Source organism: Pseudonaja textilis, chromosome 1, assembly GCF_049901715.1.
Source record: "Pseudonaja textilis isolate UNSWEBS1 chromosome 1, rPseTex1.2, whole genome shotgun sequence".
NCBI classification, from domain to species: Eukaryota; Metazoa; Chordata; class Lepidosauria; order Squamata; family Elapidae; genus Pseudonaja; species Pseudonaja textilis.
This window is the reverse complement of record NC_141990.1, coordinates 324,254,985-324,262,881: the sequence shown is the minus strand read 5'-3', so window position 1 is coordinate 324,262,881 and position 7,897 is coordinate 324,254,985.

The following is a 7,897-nucleotide window of genomic DNA, read 5'->3' as shown; positions in this document are numbered from 1 at the left end:
GAGAGAGAGACAGAGAGACAGGGAGAGAAAGAGAGAGAGAGAGAAAGACGGGGGGAGAGAGAGAGAGAGGAGAGACAGAGACAGGGAGAGAAAGAGAGAGACAGAGAGACAGGGAGAGAAAGAGAGAGAGGGAGAGAAAGAGAGAGAGACACAGAGAGGAGAGACAGAGAGAGAGAGAAAGACATGGAGAGAAAGAGAGAGAGACAGAAAGAGGAGAGACAGACAGAGAGAGAGACAGAGAAAGAAAGATAGGGAGAGAAAGGGACAGACAGAGAGAAACAGACAGAGAGAGAGACAGACAGAGAAAAAAAGACAGGGAGAGAAAGAGAGAGAGAGACACACAGAGAGAGAGAGAGAGAGAGAGAGAGAGAGACAGACAGACAGACAGACAGACAGACAGACAGAGACAGAGACAAAGACAAAGAGAAACAGAGAGACGGGGAGAGAGAGAGAGGGAGGGGGAGAAACAGACCTAAACTTTACCTGTTATCACACAAATCAGCACAACTGTCTCCAATCTATGTAAGGACGAACAGATGTGCTGACTCCAACGGAAGGGAGCTGTTTTACACACCACTTTCTCCACCGGCTTCCTTTTTTTCCTCCCCTCCTTTCTTTCTCCAGGGAAATGTCTGCAACAGAATATTATTATAATTATACTTGGGGAAGAAAAAAATAGAAAACAAAAAAAAAATCACCTCCTGAAAAACGTCTCTCTCTTTTGATTCTGCCCAGTTGCAATCATTTTGACAATAGGGATGAAAAGCTTAATTTGAATGATGCTTATATTAAACGATGATGATCCCGATAAATGCCAGGCGAGAAGATCTGAAAAAGGCCTTGGATGCGTTTGGAATGGAACAGAATTTTAACTCATCTGTTACACAAAATTGCGTGACTTGGAACAGGGTGTACAGATGTTACAATGGTGTCCTAGATGCTAGCTATTCTACCTCATTGGGGAAGAACGATCGGATGGAAGGCGCGTATATTATAATAATTGTTTTTGTTGGTCGTGCCGTCGGCCAGATGTTTAGAAAAAGATTCAGCATTTTTATCCACCTATCGAGTCCTGCCCAAGGACCTGGTTTGGCAGGTGTTGATATTTTATGGCAAGGGTGTCAAACTCAAGGCCTGTGGGCCAGATCCAGCCCGCAGGATGCTTACATCTGGCCCGCAGGCCTGCCCTGGAAACAGAAAAGGACCAGCTCGCGGTGCCTCTGCCAGAGAAAACAGAGCCCAGGAGGGCCACAAGCAGGACTACTGGGCTCCGTTTCTGGCCATGACAGCCTGCTGCAGCCCTCTGCCAGTGAAAATGGATCTCCCGCCCGGGTTCCGTTTTCACTGGCAGGGGGCTACAGTGGGTTGTTGTGGCCAGAAAAAGAGCCTCGATGAGAGACGTCAAGCTAGCCATGCCCACCCGGCCCTCCCAGGTCAAACACAACCCTGATGCTGCCCTCAATGAAATCGAGTTTTGACACCCCTGTTTTAGGGTGTTAGCGGTATCGTTGCAGGATGTGAGCCTATCCGAGTAAAGCTGCCCTTTGCAATTGACTCATAGTGTTTCTGTCAATGCCGATGCGGTTCAACTGGTGCGTCAGATGTTTTGGGATTGCACCTGGTGCTTAATATCAGTGGGATTATCTTTGTTTTCTTTTGCAACGTTTATTCTATAATAATAATTGTTATTATTCCTTGTTAAAATAAATAGCAATTAGGCCAGTGGGAATTGTTTTACACTGAGTGATGTGTGGTATGCAACACTAAGGACTAGAATGTTGCTTTGCAGAGTTGTTGCAAAAGAAAACAAAGATTTTTTTAAAAAAACAAGCTAATTGTCAGGTTTCAGCAGCAATAGGCTAATTCAGGATGGGCTAATGAAGTTTCGGTGGGCAAAGCACTAATTTATTTATTAATTTATCTATATTTATTTATTGATTGATTGGTTTGATTTGATTTGTCAATCGCTTACAAAATAATAGGTATAAGTATAAAGATGAGTAAGAATACAGAAAATAGGTACGATTAAATGGGGACAATAGGACAGGGACGCCCCTTAACATCTTTCTCTCTCAAGTAATCTCATCACAAGGGCCACACCAGATAGTTCCCTGTTCTGTTCTGTTCTGTTCTGTTCTGTTCTCTTCTGTCCTGTCCTATCCTATCCTATTTTCTTTTCTTTTCTATTTTCTTTTCTTTTCTATTTTCTTTTCTATTCTATTCTATTTTCTTTTCTATTCTTTTCTGTTTTCTTTTCTATTCTATTTTCTATTCTATTCTCTATTCCATTCCATTCTATTCTATTTTCTATTCTATTTCTTTTCTTTTCTATTCTATTTTCTATTCTATTCTATTTTCTATTCTATTCTATTCTATTTTCTATTCTGTTCTATTTTCTATTCTATTGTCTTTTCTTTTTTATTCTTCCATTCTATTCTATTCTATCTTATTCCTATTCTACTTTCTACAAGTGCCGTTGTAATTTCAAGTGGTCACTAAATGAACTGTTGTAGGTCGAGGACTACCTGTACACTGAATGCCTCTATGTCAGAGACAAATTCCTTGTGTGCTTAATCACACTTGGCCAAATAAAGTATTCAATTCAATTCAAAATTCAGTTCAGCACAACTCAACTGTAACGATTCCTAAAGCATGTCTGGATGACCTCAGGATGAAGAAAACCCACCTAACCTTTTCTATTCTATCCTTTGCATCCTCATCTGCTCCTCGGAGCTCAGCTTCTCATTTATTTATTTATTTTAATTTATCAATTGCTTACAATATAATAGGTATAAGTAAAAAACATAGTTATGAATACATGGATACATATAAGAAAAAATAAATAAAAGGACAGGGACAGGAGGCACGTTGGTGCGCTTATGCACGCCACCTAGAGACCTCTTAGGAAAGGGGTGAGGTCAATAGTAGACAGTCTAAGGTTAAAGTTTTTGGGGTTTGGGGAAAAAAACCGCAGAGTCAGGTAGAGTATTCCAGACATTGACTACTCTGTTGCTGAAGTCATATTTCCTGCAATCAAGTTTGGTGCGATTAACCTTGAGTTTGTATCTACTGTTTGCTCTAGTGTTGTTATGGTTGAAGCTGAAGTATTTATTGACTGGTAGGACATTGCAATGTATGATTTTATATACTATACTTAGATCAGACCGAAGGCAGCGTAGTTCTAGATTTTCTAGGTCTAGAATTTTGAGTCTGGTGGCATAAGGTATTCTACAACGAGTAGAGGAGTGGAGAACTCTTTTTGTGAAATATTTCTGGACTTTCTCAACTGTGTTAATATCAGATATGTAATGTGGGTTCCAGACTGATGAACTGTATTCGAGTATTGGTCTAGCAAATGTTTTGTATGCTCTAGTTATTAGTGTAATATTACCAGAGAAAAAGCTATGTAAGATTAGGTTAACAACTCTTAATGCCTTTTTGGCTATGTAGTTACAATGGGCTCTAGCACTTAGGTCATTTGAGATGAGTCCTCCATGATCCTTGGCAGAGTTTGGATCATCCACAAGGTCTTGACTATTCAGCCTGTATTTTATTTTCTGATTTTTTTTGCCAATATGTAAGACAGGACATTTATTTGTTGAGATTTGAAGTTGCCATTTGTTTGACCATTCTGATACATAGTCAAGGTCTTTTTGAAGGGTAGCAATATTGTCTGTGGCGTTGAATAGCTTTACCTCATCAGTGAAGAGAACGCAGTTGCTCTTGATATAATCACAGAGGTCATTTATACAGAGTACGAAGAGAGTTGGTCCTAGAATACTGCCTTGGAGGACACCACTGTTGACAGGTACAGAATTTGATAGGACGCTCCCAATTTTGACCATTTGTTGTCTGTTTGACAGGAATGCTTCTATCCAATAATGCAGGTGTGCAGAGATACCGTAAGATTTTAGTTTTAGGAGTAGTTTGTCGTGTACCACTGAATCAAAGACTTTACAGAAATCTATGTAGATTGCGTCTATTGCTTTGCCCTGATCGAGTTGTGTAGTTCATATGTTTTTGCAGTGTAAGAGTTGCAGATTGCAGGATAGTTTTTTCCTAAAACCAAATTGTTTATTAGAGGGTAGGTTGTTTGTTTCTAAGTGGAGGATGATGGATTGGTTAATAATTGATTCCATGACTTTACAGGTGACGCAGCATAAAGAGATTGGTTTGTAATTTTCAACTAGGCTGGGGTCTCCCTTTTTGAAGATGGGGGTGATCGTGGCTTGTGACCATAGTTTTGGGAAGGAGCTGGTCCTGAAAGATTTTTCAAAGATTATGCTTAGAGTTTCGGCTATAGCAGTGGGTAGCTTTTTTAAGAAGTAGGCACATATTCCATTCGGTCCAATAGATAGAGATGGTTTTAGATTGCACAGTGCTTTTTCAATAATGTCTTCTGTAAATTCGATATGTATTAGATCATTGTAGTTGTCTGTGGTTCGACTAGGAAATACTAGGCATGATCCATTGCTGAGCCGAAGAATGTGTTAAAGAGGTTGGCTTTAATAGTGTCGTGATTGCAGTCTTTACCATTAGGTCCTTTCAGGGGTGGGATGGACTTTGAGTCTTTTAGTTTGTTGTTTATAAAATTGTAGAAAACACAGATGGAATTGGTGCGTAGAAGGTTTTCTTCTTGTTTAATGTGATCATTGGTGCATTCAGTTTTTATCTGGTGGCATAAAGTTTTGTATCGGCGTTTGAAGTTGGCAACGTGACCAGATTTGTTTTTCCGCGAAAGTGATTTCTTTTTGGATTGAAACTTCCTTATTGTTTTGGGTAATTTGTTTTTTGTTTTTGTTTTTTGGAGTTGTTAATGGTACATATAACTTGATGACGCTTTTGACTTCAAGTAAAAATATGTTGTAATGGTCTTCTACAGTATTGCATCCAGAGAATAGAGATTGCCAATCAAGGGATGAGAGATCGTTGCTTATAAGATCATAGCTGCCTTTTTTGAAATTATAATTGGGGATTCTGTCATTGTGATGATTTTTGTGTGGACGTATGTTAAGACAAAAGTCAATCATGTTGTGGTCACTGTTGGAAAAAGGTTCTTTAATTTGTATTCCGTAAATTGGATTCAAACTATTGCAGAAGATGAGATTGAGGCAGTTGTTAAGTCTAGTGTTGTTGGTTACTAGTTCTTCCAGTCCCAGGTTTGTTACTGCATTGTAGAAGGTTGCATGTGTGGGTTCAGTTTTACATTCGTTTAGGGTCCAGTTAATGTGAGGTAGATTGAAGTCACCAAGAAAGATAAAAGCGTGTGGGCAGGATGTTGCCCATGTTAGTAGTGAATTTAGCTTGTTTACATGTTCGATTTCATAATCAGGTGCTCTGTAACATAGTAAGAATCAAAATGTGATATTTAAGGACAGTTCACAGATGATGGTCTCAGGAATAGTAAGCTCCTGGGTAACTTGGATGTTTTTTAGATGTAGGGACTTTTTATAGAAGATAGCAACACCACCTCCTCTACGGATTTCACGATCTGATCGGAAAACATGATAGTCTCTTACTGTGGTAATGGAGTCAGGGAGAGATGCGTTGAGCCTTGTTTCGCAGACAAATATGTCGAATTTAGCCGTATTTAGTAAGAGGAGAAATTCAGGTATTTTATTTACAAGGCTTCTTGCATTGAGTAGCTTGCATTTAAGGCCGGTTCTCAGCCATTAAGAGGCGTGGGAGGGGCAGCAGCTGCTATGAAGTGAGCTTAAGAGGTGAGGGAGGCCACCTCCTTCCGAAAGGACATCGAAACCAAATGAAACGAAATTAAAAGAATGCCTTTTTGTGAGGTTTTCCTTTACCCATTGGTGCAGAGGTTCCCTCAAGAGGCCCAGTCGCTTTTCAAAAAGAGAGAGAGAGAGAGAGGGAAAGAGAGAGAGAAGGGGTCAAAGACATTTTTTCTTCTTCTGTCTTTTTCCCCATGGGGCAAAATTGTTTGGTCTCTCCTGAGCCAGGAAAACTGGAAATCTGCCTCGCTTTCAAGACTGTCTCTGAACTTGGGAGTTTAGACCTGCAGGCTTTGCAAAATAATCCCGCCACTGTTTTTTTTCCTTTTCGTTGCAGAAGACCTCACCTCTCGGCCGCTTCAGTTCTGGAGGATGCTTAGAACAAAACATCACCAAACGTCGCTTCTTGTTTTCAAAACAGAAATTAAGGAAAGCAAGGGAAAAAAAACAGAACAAATCCGCCACCCCTTTGCTCTCTCTCTCTCTCTCTCTCAATCTCTCTCCCTCTCTCTTCGAACAAAAATGCAAGGGAGGACCTTAGGACAAATAAAGACGAATGAGGAAAAGAATAAATTCAGCACTCTGGAAGGAAAATAAAAGTGGCATTGTCCTTGTGCTTTTATCAAGGGATTACTGTAGCGGTTTGCAAAGATGCCTCCTTGCGAAGGACTGTTGGTGAACTGAAGTGTGTAAGGTTGATTATAAAATGCATATTTTTACAGTTTAATGTATTTGTCGGAGTGCTCTTCCTGTTGTTATTGTTGCTGCTGCTGCAATGGCATCTTGGGATTGCTTTTTGCTTTGCAGTTTTCTTCCTGAATGCGATTGGGGGGGTGGGGGAGTCATTAAAAAAAAAGAAGGAAAAAGAGAATGGAGAAATGTATCCTATCTAATTAGAAAGGTTTAAAAGCTCTTTAAAAATTCAGATTGGATCCATTTTTACCTCAGACATACTTCTGAATTGCCAAATGGCACAGGGGTACAGCATAAACTTTTTCATTGGAAGAAGCTGCACCTGTTGAATATATTTGGTGCAGATAGGTGAAGGTTTAATTTAGCTCATTTTTTAAAGAAGAACTTTCTAAAGAAGTGCAGATCTCTTAAGAGGATTAAAAGTGGCTGATTCATTTAACGCTATTTGAGTGGTGTGAAACATTTAGGATATTTTTTTTGAACATCAAAAAACTTTTGATTCATTTTCCACTTTTGATGGAAAGTTGAGACACATCCATTTTTTTTGTGTCCTGAATTTTCGTCCTTTTATTGTTTACCTTGAGAGGTAGGATAATAGTTGTAGAATTTCTTTCAAAAATTTCCTATTCATATCCTTGCCACTAAATTCCTATGTGCTGGGAAGCATTTCTCTCTTTAAAAAAGCAAATCCCCAAATCTTTCTAAATGAAAAAAAAATCTAAATCAATTACTTAACAAAAAGTGTTTGTTATCGCCTCAAAAAAACCTTTGGGATGGGAAAAAGAAAAATTGAAGTGAAATCAAATTTGATGACATCTGAATGAATTAAAAGTCAACATTGTCAGAAGTAAAAAGAAGAAATATAAAGTTGGCTTGTTTGACCAGGTTAAAATAAGACATGTTTCTATAAAGCTCTAAACCTTTGGAGCAATTTTTCTCAACTTTGGCTGCTTGAAGGTATGTGGACTTCAATTTCCAGAATTCCCCAGGTTGACTGGAGAATTCTAGGGTTTGATATATATATCTTCAAATAGCCAAGGTTGAAAAAATTGCTTTACAGACTTTTTTGCTGTCACCAGGATGGAAAAGTTGATGATTTATGGATTTGCTTATAGAAAAGGGTTGGATTATGAAAAGAAGAGATATTTGTTTATTACCTTGTAGAGCGTGAAGAGTGATCAAATTTGTTTATACTTATTGTGATGAAGGTTGAAAATCACTTTTTATATATATTTTTTTCTTTAACTTAGTTTCTTTTCTTTTTTCTTTGTACTTTTAATTCTTTCTCTTTCTCTGAGTTTAGTTTGTATTTGCTTTGACAAAAAAACTTCCAATAAAAATAATTTTTAAAAAACACACAAAAAAGCCCTTTCTAAATTTCTCATTCTCCTATTCCTGTCTAAATCACAGGTCTTACATGCGAACATAAATCATTGTTTAAAAGGAAAAGGAAAAGGCAGGAATATTGGAAA